The sequence below is a fragment of the Nasonia vitripennis genome, chromosome 1 (genome assembly GCF_009193385.2).
Source record: "Nasonia vitripennis strain AsymCx chromosome 1, Nvit_psr_1.1, whole genome shotgun sequence".
NCBI classification, from domain to species: Eukaryota; Metazoa; Arthropoda; class Insecta; order Hymenoptera; family Pteromalidae; genus Nasonia; species Nasonia vitripennis.
The window spans coordinates 14,222,285-14,236,625 of NC_045757.1; the positions used below are offsets into that span (position 1 = coordinate 14,222,285).

At 46.9% G+C, this 14,341-nt stretch overlaps 1 protein-coding gene across 6 annotated transcripts in view; it reads left to right on the top strand.

Moving 5' to 3' along the window:
- Window positions 1-14,341, top strand: part of LOC100121944 (teneurin-m) — a 565,536-nt gene that overhangs the window by 238,664 nt on the left and 312,531 nt on the right. The gene's annotated exons all lie outside the window — the stretch shown is intronic.

Here is a 14,341-nt window from a genome sequence, read left to right on the forward strand (position 1 = left end):
CAAACTTTGAGTCTTTCTAGAATCATCTTATCGGTATTATTTTATTATTTTATTCAATAAGAAACGGATTTCTGTTTCAGAATCGCAACGATTTACTAAAACTGTTACTAACTTTCTACTCAAATCAACTGTTAAATGAATACTGCGTTCTATTCTATGGATAACTCTTAATAGTAACTTTTTGTAAATATGACTGTGTCTATTAGAATAGACTAATCATGATCAAACTACCCTGGTTCCGCGTAATGACCAATGTCTATGATTAGTACACAACTTAAATAATCAGTAATGATCAAGCAAATATGAGTTATCATGATGTACTGTGCATATACTTCTTGGGTGTATGATGAGTATATATTTTCAAAAAGGCTTGAAAAAAATGTTATGCTCATTCGTAAATAACTTATAAAATAATTTTTTTGTTTAAATTGACGTATTAGATTCATAAACAAACATACTGATTTAATTATTTAGGCCACACAAAACTCATTAGCATCGACCATTGAATTTAATCGTGAGTAAAACATTAGACCCATATTAAGCGTTTAAATATTTCCCATAAACATAAAAAAGTACCAGTCAAAGTGTGGTATGCTGTTTGCCAGTAGGTCGCGCACAAATGACCAATGTTCGTTGCTTTTGTCAGTTTGAATGTATAAATATTCAAAGGAGCCTCTACTGTAACAGCTATGGTTTTGACCAAGTTGTGTCACTGGTACAGGAGGCGATAAAAAGAATTATTAAAGCGCGTGTCTCTATACAGCGACAGCCTGTAAGAGGAGAGGAGATCAACCTGTCGGCCACGATCAAAGGGAATTTCCTGCTCCCGAACTATAAAACGTGCGCGCGCAGTAGCGAATTGCTGCTCTGCTCTGTTCTCCTCCTTTTTCGCTCGTCACCTTTTTATTTATTTATTTATTTCTTTTTCATCCTCGCATTCTTGGTTGCGCCGTCGGCGCAGGCGCAAGGAAATACCCTTTTTATGACTGCGACGACGTAATAACTTTCTTATACTTTAATACTTTTCTTTAGCCTTTGTTTATTGCGAATCCTTTTTTTTTATTTTGTCGGTTTTCATGGTAAGCGTTCGCTCTTCTGGTGCACAGCCACGTTAAATGACAGAGAGTTATCAAGGTGTCTGAATCCTGCAAAAACTTGACCACTTTTTTCTGTTTTAATAGCAGAGCGTAATACAGCTATATAATGAGCCTATTGCAGTGCACCTAAATACTTGACGTAATCGCAAATAATATATAGTGACATGAGTACACGCTCGCAAACCCCGACAAACATTCGCCTGCAGATTAGTGTAAATACACAAGCACTCCCCAGTATGTACACATCAGTTATGTGCACACATGCCACACTCGATCGTCGATGTGTTCGTGTAACATCTCAAACGAAGGCCCAATTCAAAGTTCAACAAACGTGACGTTCCAATATCACGAAAAATAAAAATTCATTGCGCGTTTTGAATTGTACGTTAGAAATAAGATTATAAAAATTGCAGTAAAAGCATCGCCTTCTATTTTAAGCAGTGTAGACCAGAGCAGCTCGGTACGCACATGCCCTGCCTCTGCTCTGTAACAAAAGAAGCAGGAGGACAACAGAGAGGGCTGCGAAAAAAGGGGGAGTAGATTTCCGGGGGTGCATCGCTAGTAGCACCACTGCTCGTCGACGAATAATTTAAGCGAGTGATTTGCCCCGGCCGCACGCAGGCAAATAACGCTGGCCGGTAGCTCGTACAATAAACAACGAACTGCTGCTGTTGCAGCTAGACTGCAGCCTACGCAAGTTAATCGCTCCATTGTCCTGATGCTGTTGCCGCCGCTGCAACGCGTCGACGTGCGTGAGCAAATTCCATCGAGAGAGAGAGAGAGAGAGAGAGAGAGAGAGAGAGAGAGAGAGAGAGAGAGAGAGAGAGAGAGAGAGCCATTATAGCCTCCGCACAGCCACCAGTGCGGGGGACTCGTTGAATTTAAGTGAATTTATAGCGCGAAGAGAGCGCGTCCACGGTTTTTAAACTACGGCCGTTGCGGTTTCTATTGCCATTTGTTTTTCCCACGAGAATAGAGCTTCTGCGAATTTACGAACATCAGCGAATGATTTCGATCGCAGCGCTCGGTGTCGCTGCCACTGCTGCACAGGCGTGCAAGCTAAACGCGTAATACAGACTACCATTATAGGCGTTGATTCAGAGAATGCGCAATTATGTTCTGCTGACGCCGCTGCCGCCCGAGAAAAACGTCAATTACGCCACCCACCTGGCTGCAGGCTTCCCTCACCACTGCGGGATTGTGCTCAGCGCAGCAATATTGCTGCTGCAGCGGCAGCAGCAGCACTGGCGCGATATCGCGCGTTCTTCGCATTTTTCGACCCCGAAAGATCACAATGTTTGTCAAATGAGCAAACGCGCGCCAGACGGGCTGCGAGGATTTGTAATGAGAGTACATAACTCGCTGACGATATGGATCACTAGGATTCTTTATTGTTCGCGAGTTATGCTGAATACGCAACGGGGTAGTTCGCTGTACTCTTAAACTCTGAATGGAATCGTAGCATGTGTGAATATTTGCATGGCATTGTAACGAGATCGATACGAAGCACAAATTTACTTTTTGCTAGGTTGACAAATCGGATTTTCAATTCGGTATAACGTGAGCACTGTCTGAGATACTCCGGCTCCAGATCCTTTATTACAGCCCTAAACAATCCGCAAGCACACAGAAACTAATATACAAGTAGCAATCCTGAAAATTGAAAAGCCGCCACCTGCACAATGCATCTGCGCTCCGAAATCTCCGGCCGAAATTAAGATCATCCGACAACAAATCACGTCTGCAGAGAGTAGTGGGAGCACAAAGTCCGGTCAGGGGTCTCATTATGATAATCGACGTATGTCGCGTCCGGCCATCTATCCCCTACGTCCAGTACAGCGGTCAGCAGCCGATCAGTCTTGATTCAAGCCCTCCCCCACTCCTACCCCTCTCCCCCAGGAGCGCGTCGGCCCTGTGCTCTCTCGTTCTCTGTCTCTCTGTACGCCTGCACACATGACCGAAACTCGCACGGAATAATTAACGGGATTGCGGTGGCGCGAGATATGTGACCACCGCCGCGGCGCGAGCTAACCCCCTGTACGCAGCAGCGCTGGCGACTAGGGGTAATCGAAGGAATCAATTGAACGGATCAAAGGACTTCTGCGGCGAGATTCCGTGGAATCGCCGTACTATGAATGAATCTCATTCGTACCGCAATCAGAGTCTCGTGTATAGCTCGGGCCTTTGAGTGCCGCGCGGCTATATGTCCGACACCACACACGAGAGAGTCGGAAGCGAGGGAGAACAAGCGCATATCGGATTATGAAAAGGAAAATCCGCGGCGCTGGCAATCGAGCCTGCAAATAGGAATTAGCGCCGAGCCGCGAGCAAACAATGCTTCGTGCCAAGTCTGCGATTGACTGACTTTTTGCTTTGGGATGCCGTATGCATCGTGTGTACTGCTATAGGCGGCCTATACGTATCGTCCCCCGCATTGCGTTTACCCGGCTTTCAACTCTCTATCTCTGTCTCTTTCTCATCACGCACGCTGCACTTTGTTCCTTTGTTGACTTGGTCCACGTGTATTTTCTCTGATGCCTGCTTCTCATCTCGACTCATCTCTCTGGCAGAGAGAGAGAGAGAGAGAGAGAGAGAGAGAGAGAGAGAGAGTTGCGCTCGCGGGATGATGACATTCTTGTTGTTTCTATCACCTTCTCTGTTGAGCTTCGCTGTTATCCGATCGAGTGTCCATTGACTCTTGAAGACGGGTTGAACGGATTAACATATCAATGTTGTAATCTGCTTTCTGCCTCTATATTTAATCTAAAGAACGACGATGAAAATTATCCAATGATCTTTCAGTTGCCAACGGATGGACGAACAGGAACGACGATATTCCCTTTAAATTACTCCTCCCCGCGAGCACATGCTCATAAGATATCGGTGACGTCGCATCAGAGCTGTCGCCCAAGAGCTTTTCCTTTATCGAAACTAGCATCTTATACTCGTTCCATAAGTAGAGGTCTGAATTGGCAGTCAAGTTTTTTACGACCTACCGCGCCCGAGTTGAAAAAAGCGTCTAGAACAGCGGATAGATAGACACCCCTCGCTGTACAGCATCGCATCCTATTCCAGTCACGAAAATAAGCGAGCGCGCGCGCGCGGAGGGTCGAAAAATCGAGCTGCCAGCTCTGTGCGCAGGGCTACATCACACTCTCGGCTCTGCATTTCGTCTGCGAGTGAGCGAGAGAAACTGTTAGTGCGTCAGAGCGTGATAATCTTAACCTAAAACGAGCTATATACGCGTCTCTTTTGCGAGCCGAGATGAGATTTCGGTCCTTCCTTATCGGATTATCCGGGCTGACTGGAAGTGTGTGCGGGGGCCGCCGATTGAAAACCGTGCCGCAACGGTGGATCTCATCATCGACGCCGCTTCCGACTCTGTATGCATGCGTAATCGATCTCGGCCAAGCCGGCGAGCCAAAAACACCGAAAAAAGAGCTAGTTTTTCCTTGCTTTTCCGACGGCATTCAGCCCGGCTCTCGCGGCGAGAGAAGATGGCTTCGATTGACGAGAGAAACGACTTTTCTTATCGGGATGGGCTATCTGCATTTTTTGAAGGCGGCTATAGATGTGCCATTCTTTCCTACGGCGCCGCGTCCGATCGATCTGAAAGGCAATGCGACGGGTTTAATAGGTTTCAATTTTTTAAAGCCGGTTCCCGCGCGTTTGTAACGTGAAAGACGAGATTTGTTCGTCATAGTTAATTGTTTTTAAAATGAATTGAAAGGTCGAAAAATAAATATTTTTGCGGTAGATGCTCGAGTTATTTTTCGCGGATATTATCTCGAAACTTCTATCCGTGCGAGAGTTTCGAGAAAGTTCGAATCGTAAATTTAGCAAAGAAGGCAGAACGAATGAAATCCGCGAAAAATACTTAGAGAAGATTCATGAAGGTGCGTGGTCTACGGAAAAAGTCAATAAAATTCAGGGTCGACTCGCGAGGAGATATGGAAGGAGAAAGTGGCCGAGAGCATAAGACACTATAAGAGCCGAGGTCGACTCTCTCGCGCCTAACCTCCGAAATAACGCGCGAGTCCGCATACCTATATACACCATCCGTTGCTCTGGGGGTGTGCCGTTAGAGTCGGCTCGCTATACGACTCCCGCGGGAGTCTAACTCTCAGACTCATCCTGCGCCGCGTAACGACCTCCGGCGTCTTCCTCTCCCTCTTATTCCGACGGTTTCTTGGCCTCTAACAGGCTCGCTCTCTTTCTCTCAAGGCAAGGAGTTTGACGCCCGGGTTTATATACGAAAATGCCCGACTCCGCGCGGCTGGCAGCTCGATTTCGACATTCTTGCCGTCCCTAATTCGGCGCTGTTTTAGGAGCATCGCCGACATTATTTCGCTGCAGCAGAAATAGCGCGGAAGTAATGAAGTCCGAAGGAGCAGCGCGCGAGGGTTGCCTCCTACTAAAGGTAGCTTATTAAACGGACTGATTACACGCCCGAAAACTTTGCAGAACTATGCAGCCTGACGACTCTCGAAAATTGTTGCGTTTGCAAAGTCCCCGGCAAGTAGCAAGGGAATGACGATTAATTTATTTTACAAGTTTGCGTGTCAGCGAAGAAGACCGCGCATTATAATACACCTGTATCTCGCGAATATTGCAGAGGAGGCCGATGACGCGGTATAAAGCAATTTCCGAACGTCAAGCCCGGTTTGGAAACGGTCGGCAAACTTTTTCCCTCGCCGCCTGATCCAATAATAACTCATTACTCCGCAGCTCAGCGCAGCTCAGCGCAGCAAACGCGCCGCGGCGAGCTGCAACAAAGTTTTTCGCGAGTTTGCGTTTCAGTAGTAAACTTTTAAGCAATCAGTGCCCTAACTTTTATGCAACCCATTAACAACGGCTTTCGCGGAATATCTCTCACCGCCAGAGCTTATCGATTGCTAATGATCCTCGGCGCGAATATGAACTACAGTGAGAACCGTCTGGAAATGTTATTTCGAATTTTTATCGGGTGCGTATAAAGTGGACGTTAATTGTCTATAGCAGCGAAATATGTGCATAATGTATGCCACGTGCAAACTGGAGCTCAAAATATAACGCGCTGTTAGGGGAATATCGACGTAATTTGAAAACTCGATAAATTCACGGAATCGAATGAACCCAAGTACGGCAGCGAAACAGTCGTAGGATATAATCTGCACATTCTGCACTCGGTACATGTATGAACGTGTAGCAGCCAACAGCTATGTTAAAGCGCAGCCCGCCGGAATATAACGAAATTACTTCTAAATTAATTCCGCTCTCCGACCGATGCAAGCTGCGCGCAACTACTTTCAAAGGATTAATTTTCAAATATTTGAGGAGTGCATGACTTACAGGCTCGCCCTCTCCCCGAGATTGAAGCTCGTAATCTCGTCAAGGAAATCCTTTGATGAGGAGCCTGTAGCGAGGACTCTTGGAAGAAAGTGCGGCCATGGCGGCGGGCGGCCCGCTGCAGGACATTAATTGAATCTCGCGCATACACGGGATCTCACTGCGGTGGCGCGCAAGCGCGAGCTTTTCCTCGGAGCCGAGAGAAAAGGGACCGCCGAGCGAAAAAAGGAAGCCCTGGAGGGATGAGAATAGAGAAGCTGATGGGATAGAAGGGAAACAGTTCGGACTTATCGATTCAAACGAGACGGTCTGTAAAACCGGGAAAAACTGGAGAGTCAAGTTGGAACTCGGGACGGGATTCAAAGCGAGATAGAGAACGAGAGAGAAGGCTCTCGCGAAAGGCAGCCAAAGCCCCGACGAATTCTGCCTGTGATAGAATTGAACTCCCGCTGTATGAAGGCATCGAATCCGCTATACTCTCCCGCTTCTTTTCAGGGTCGTAACAAGGGTCCAACTTTTTCCGAGCTAGCCGGCAAATTTTCGTATTTCAAGTCTCCAAGTTTTTTTCCATGGTTTCTTGCACGCCGGTGATTAAGAGGTTCTTGAAAAAAAATGCGACTCGAAGTGCTTTGCGCCGCAACCGAATAACTTGGACAAAAATGAAAAACTACGTAATGGCTTATTGTGCTCGGAAGTTTACGCAGAGTTAGCAGGACTGTTGTTCGAAATAAGAAAAGTTGAACATTTACTTTTATCGATACAGGGCACGCTCGCGGTGTATTGTGCCCGGAATAATTTTCCTTCAACAATATTACTACAGAGCACAAAAGCTCCAGAGCTCGGATGTAGTCGAAATCGCAGCTGATTCCGATTAACAAAAAATGGTAGGAATTCAGGTTTCCTCTCGAAAACGTCGCAGCGCGCATAGTGCCGCGCTCGTGAGTTGTTAAACAAGAGCGGCAGCGGGCAAAGTGCCGCGCGCTCACCTAAGCCCGGCGCCTCGCGCGCGCGGCAGTGGGAAGAGAAGAGGGTGGACAGCGGATTACCCTTTCTGCAATACGAAGTAATTCCATGAAGAGGTCGACTCTGGCTGGCTACGTATATCAGGGGGAATTAAAGCAGGAGATGCGCAGCCCATACCGCCTGCACAGCCCCAGGAATATGGTAATGCTCGTATGAGCCCAGGAGGCCTGCATGCCTTACACGTGTACATTGTATGGGGGAAAAACGCGCAGTACTGTGTTAGGGGCTGGTCCGCGTCGCTAAAAAGTCGGGAATCCTCGTAATGCTTTTCAAAATGATCGTCAGAAGGGGCTTGATTGAAAATTTGTTGGATAAATAACACATACTAAAGTGTCAACATCTTTTCGTGGACTTCATTCACGCACAGCCGTCTTCGTAAAGCCAGTAGAAAACTACAACTACTGAGTCTTGAATACATTACTTCGGCGACCCTCTCTTGCTAGAGAAAGCCGTTTCTAACAATGGAATCCCAACAGCAGCAGCAGCGGAGGCGGCGGCGACGGTATAGAGCAGTCCGCGTTACGAGAATAGGATAATATATCGTCGGGATAGAGAACTACTTGGCCGCTAATGTTTCATTAACCGTTTTTGGACGTGCTTAAATTTTATCTATATCCCTGGAGTCGAAAGCAGTAACTTAACGTACGCCAAGATAATGGGGCCTCGTCGAACTTGGGCACACAGTAGCTCCAACTTTCATTCCTCGTCGAGGTACGCTCGAAGAATTTAATTTTTTTCTCTAATTTCTCCTGCGACCCAGTTCGCCAAGGAGAGCGCGAGAGAGAGAGTTAATTGTTTTATTGGCTATGCTCGCGGAAGATTTGCATCTCGCCGATGAGAACTGGAGCGAAAATCTCGTGTACTTGCAGGAACGCTACTAGATATACAAATACCGGTACAGATTCTTCGATTTGGAGGGAAAATCGCGTGATCATCCGGAGATGCAATAAAGCAGCGTTATCGCATTAAAGAGAGATATTAGGCAAGAAAAGCAGCCTCGGAGAGGGCGGCCGCGAGGCGAACACAAAGGGAGTAAAGGGGTATGAGAGGGAAGAGAGGAGATGGAGTGAGGACGTAACTCAACGTGGCCGGAATATCAGCCGAGCAGATCTGACATCAACGAACGCCGCCCACTAATACTTTGCCCGCGGGCTACTTTTCTACACGTGCGCGTACACGTACATAAGCGCGCGCGCGCGCGAGAGAGAGAGAGAGAGAGGGATTCGCTCTCTTTGTGTATCTCGGCGTTCGACTCGGCTGTTTCGCATTCTCGGGCATGTTGTTCCGTTCTTCCATTGATTATTTTTCCATCTTCGATACACGCCGCCGCGTCGTATCTCCTTTGATCTATAATTTTCCGTTCTGCTCCTTGTACATTGCGCGTAGGTCCATCCAACTTTTGTATCTCATTTTTGTTAATTCTATTTAACATCAGTGTCTTAATAGGATTTTGTCGGCAGAGTCTTGTTCGGTCATGTGTAATTTCGTTGACGACAAGTGTAAATTCTGAATTGATAATATTGCAATTATTGTTGAATTATTAAATTTGCAGGGCTTTCAAAAATAACACACTATAATGTAGTCAGACCGCTGGCAACAGCTTTTACAAGAGCGTTCTAGTACTTGAATAATACGAAAAGAGCTTTTCAGCAAACATTCGCTAGTTCCAGCAAATGCTTCTAGATGGAGCGAGCAGTTCCATGAGCGCCCATAGGCTTTTACCGATAATATTTTGTGTGTTACATCAGATATTACCAGATTACTAATGGTATTTCTAGCTTTACTTAATAATAAACTTGTTAATAAGTAATGAGTAATAGCAACGCCTGTTGATAACTGAACAATTATTCAGTTAACGGATATCGTACTATACCGAGTGCGTTGATCTGAAACTATTGCTAGCATAATCGGAAAAATCCAAAGACATCTGTCGCGAGGATGCATCGTCAGGACGAATTTACGACACAACTCGGTCGTCGCATAATCATTCTCCCAGCGACGCAGACAGCGATCGCCCAAGAACAGGCGATTCTCCTCGAGCCATAGATTACGGGGAGAGTAATTATTAGACTGCATCTCAAAAGCTCGGGTGCACGCGGAGAGAAAAAGAGAGGTGGGGGGGGGGTTAAAAAAGGATGCTAAAGAGCGGCTCAAAGAGTGACTCGGCTTGTCTCTACATCTCCTCTCCTCCTCTTCCGCGCGTGCGCGCATGCAGCTTCGGTCGGTGGATCGCACAATTACCCATTGTCCGATACAGAAATTTATGTGTGGATAGCCTCTCTGCCTCTCGCCGGGCGCTTCGGGCACAGGTATAACCTCGCGAAGGTGCACCGGCACAGGCCGCTCACTAAATCGCTGCAGCGGGCGCGAAAGAGGAAGAGGCAGAGAAGAGAGAGAGAGAGAGAGAGAGAGAGAGGGAGAGAGAGAGAAGATAAAGAGAAGAGTAGGAGGGCCTCTCTCTCTCTCTCTCAGACTCGCTCGCGAGATAAGCGACGGAGTGTGCAACACACAGGGCCGGTCCAAGGTGAAGTGCGCAAGGGGTGGAGAGGACGGAGGACGTGCTTTGTGATCCGGAACCCTGAGCATGTTAAGGCGAGTTTCTCCTCTAGCCGGGGTAACCCCCGCCGTCGTAAATACAAGCACACAGCAGCTTAGCTGTACACTTTGGCATCCCTTGGCTCGCGCTATACGGCGTCTCGGACCTCGCCTACTCGCTTCTTTCTCTATCTCTCGACAGCTAACTCTTTCCCTTTGTCTCTCTCTCTCTCTCTCTCTCTCTCTCTCTCTCTCTCTCTCTCTCTCTCTCTCTCTCTCTCTCTCTCTCTCTCTCTCTCTCTCCCTCGTGTTATGCTTCCAAATAACTCGCCACGGTTCCGTTGCTGTACGCCGCGATGTTTACTGCGCGAGCGTCGCGGAAGATATCCTATACTGCAGTAACTGTTCTCTCTCGCCGTCACCACCCAAAGATTGTCCAAGCGCGAATCCACCCAGAAGTTCAATCTCTCCTCTGTTTAGCTGTATATGTTAAATACCCCGGCGACTTTATGGCTTTTCTCTTTTTCCTTCCTGCCGCACTATCGAATCTCCGCGTCTTTCTTAATCTTCTCTGTCGCTTCTATCCAGCATTTTTGCCGACGTCCCCCTTTCCACGACTTCGCGCGCATCCACACGTGTGTACTGTACAGCCGCTGCATGAGGTACCGCCGCGGCGACGTCACGACGATGCGCGCGATTTTGCCTCGAAGATAAAGGCCGAGATAGAGAGGTTATCGTCGCATCGGCAGCGCCGCCGACGCTGCTGCTACTATACGGAATATTCGTCGTGCGGCCTTTATCCGCCGAGAGTTACAGCCATCCTACTCGCGCTCGCGCGATCGGTATTTGATGAGAGAGCGGATAAGGCTCGAATCATGCGACTCTTTAGCTATTTCGCTTCCTTGGCTTCTGCTACTCCATCTTTTTGCTAAGGTCTCCGCTGATATGTATACCTGAAATACACGCGGATGGAGAATCGGGCATTCTTTTTCCTTTATATTCTATTTGCGTTCGGCGTGCGCTTGAAAATACGACAGGTCGAGCACATGCGATCGATCGCGAGTCATCGATGCCGCTGCAGAGGAGCTTCGATATATTCTTGCGCGACGAGGAGATTCTTATCGGCGAACGCGATATTTGAGAACACAATTATCGGCTGGATGCGATCTAAAAATAATGTTTGGCGAGCGAAACTTGCTAGAGGCCTTGTTCTTACGTATAGAAAGACATCTACCGTGAGAAATTTGTGGCACCAATGTTATCTTAACCATAATCAAGCGGTTTTAAGCTGTGTAAATAAAAAAAAAAATTGGGGCCCCCACCGCATATACGGCACTGTTCGGCGGGTTCTGTGTGGCGGGTATCTTCAGCTTCATGCAAATACCCGATGCCTCTTCAGCAAACTCGCTCCCGAACGCGTTTCTTTTTTTTCGAATACCCGAAGAGCGGCTTTAATACTCCGCGTCCGACGGCCTATACAAAATTAACAAAAAAGTCCATAGAAAAGTAGTAAATCGCTTTCAATGGAATCCCGATACACGCGGTGCGGCCTTTTTCCCCTTTCTCTTCGAAATACCCCAACGAATTCCGCCGCGCACGTATATGCTCTTCCAGAGAAGAAATTCCTTATCGCCGAGCGCGCGCCGCACTATTAGTGTGCAGCGCTTTAACGACAATTATCCCCCAAAACAAACGAAGGGAAATAAAAACACGTTGAATTTTCAGACGGCGCAGCGCAAGAATATATAGCTGTACGTATGCAGATGGGTCGAATTCCCTCCGCGTCGCATTCACGCTGGCTACTGGCAGCGAAATACATAACGAGCAGTTAGCCCGATAATCGCTTCTGCAGCTCTCTCGTGCTCGAAATAACGACGGACAGTCCCACACCGTTCTCTCTCGCATCGTCGTCGTCGTCGTCAGGAGATCGGCGTTTTATCTGCCGCTGCTTAAGCTATATTTTCTCTCTCGCCTCTTCGTCATCCTCTCGTGGCGTTTATAAGGAGCTTGTAGCGATATACATGTACATGTAGGAGTAATGGTATGTCTATGTGTCGACACTATACTCCGTATAATAGTTCTATGCGGCCAAGTGGAATCTTTTCGTCCAATGCTTTAGGAGGTATGGGATTATGCGCACGGACGAGGCGTACTTTTGCTCCACTTAATATCTGTTGGCCATTCGATTGTGCTTTATGCTTCAGGAAGTCGAACGTTTGAAGTGATGAAGCCGTTACTCTACATGCAAATCGACTGCATAAACAGCTTTTTCCCCCGCGCGTCTCGACAAGCACGTCTTTTACTACTGAACTATCAGAATAAATCCGCTTTAACGGTACACACACACAATGCGATTATCTTCATTTGTTTATCCGAAATTCTCCGGCACATACAGAGGGGTCAGGAAAATAAAAAGCGAGCTCGGCGATCCGCTCTCAACTGCGAGCTGATCGGTCGCGCGATCCCACGGATTGATCTGCTGTTTAAGTCGCGAGTGATCGCCACAGGGTGGTCCGCTCTCTCTCTCTCTCTCTCTCTCTCTCTCTCTCTCTCTCTCTCTCTCTCTCTCTCTCTACCATCTCACATCAGAAACACCTCATCTACTGTCACCTTCAGAAAACTTGCTAAAAATTACTACTTTCAACTCGAAAACACATAACTCATACACACTCATGCACACGCACACACCTACTCATTCTCGCGCTATTCATTTTCACCATCGGTACACTTTTACACTATACATAATCTAAACACGCCTCAACTTACTGTATTCTACTTTCACCTCATAATGCTGAATCTTATTATTGTACAACATAATGTACGCAAATAAAAACTATCTAATCTAATCTAATCTAATCTCTCTCCAACCGGCCTCCTGTCTCTTGCTCTCTGCACTCTGACTTTGTTATTCTCATTATATGTCTCGGAGGTCACGGTATCTCCCGCTTGTTCGTTTTTAGCTTCGACAATCGATGCGCTGTCGATGAATTGAAAGACGATGCAGCCAAATTTGGTGCAACGGCGAGCTTGCTCCTCCGCGATCTATTCGCGTAACTTCTTATTGCGCATACGCGACACAATGAGTTAACTCGCATGCGGTGAGCTGTTCCTCTGTCGATTTTTTTATCCTCCTGCATGGAGAAAGGAACGCTATATAAAGATTGGCCTAACGAACTTCGTCGATTCAAACCGATCGCGGGATCAAGTGATCGATCGGTCGGCCGATCGATTCGATAGACTGTTAGCGATAGAAGGACAGAGACTGATGGGCCGTAGGACGATGATGTGACGTAATGTAAGCTCTTTACATCGCGAAGATACTGCGCGCGATCCGATCATCAGCTTCGGAAGATTTTATTGTGCGCCGGCACTCGTTTATTCGTCGATGGGCTGCCGCTGATTCTCGGAAGAAAGATGCAAACGTGTAAGCCTCTTTGAGTCGCTATAATTGCGCGCCCCCAAGTCTCGGAAAGCCTGAGCGCACCACGAGTAGCTTCTTTCTCGACTCGCTTTGCTTACTGTGTTCCAAAGTTTACGGTGCAGTTGAAGAAGTTAAACGCTGAGAGGTTGTCAGAAATGTTTATTGGTGAATGAGCTGTTATTTTAAGATTGTTTTGTTAATCATCAGTAATCTCGTCATATTGTACGATCTATAATTATATGATCTTTTTTTCTGTTTCAGGTGAGTCCTCGTATTATGAACGATATCCTCGTGTCACGTAAGCACGCTTCAAAATTCTTTTTCCAAACATTGATTCGTCAAAAGTGATAATTGCGAACAATAACTCCTCATTGCCACCCAGTAACATCAGTAAAATATATCTGGGTTACTACACGCAGCACGGGTACTGGTCATAAAAATCGTTGCAGCAGCGGTGCGTGAGCTTCGGATAAAAAAAAAGTTCCATTATCACGCCGTCGTCGTCGGCAGTAGGGGACTGTAAATTAAGGGCACGCAAACGAGCTAGAGTTTCTTTTTGCACCGCCCGCGCAGTAGTTTTTTGAATGCGTTGACGCCGCGCGTATATACCTGAAACTGTTTGCCGAGCCCTTTAATCTGCGCTTTGCAATGGAAAATATTTACGCGTGTAGACACATACACACACACACACACACCAAGCTGGGGAAAAACGAAGTTTAGAATTGTGGAGCAAACGCGACAGCTGCTGGTTAGTTGCTCTGAGTAATTCGCTTGTTAACGACGCGCTGCGCAGCAATGCGAGGTAAATCAATATAGACGCCGCGATAAATCATCACCGCATAGTGTTCCATACATTTATTGTTGCTTCGTGTGCGATGTAGTGTGCGCTGTCAGCATATTTGTTCATTATAAATTCATTATAAGTTCATTATAAATA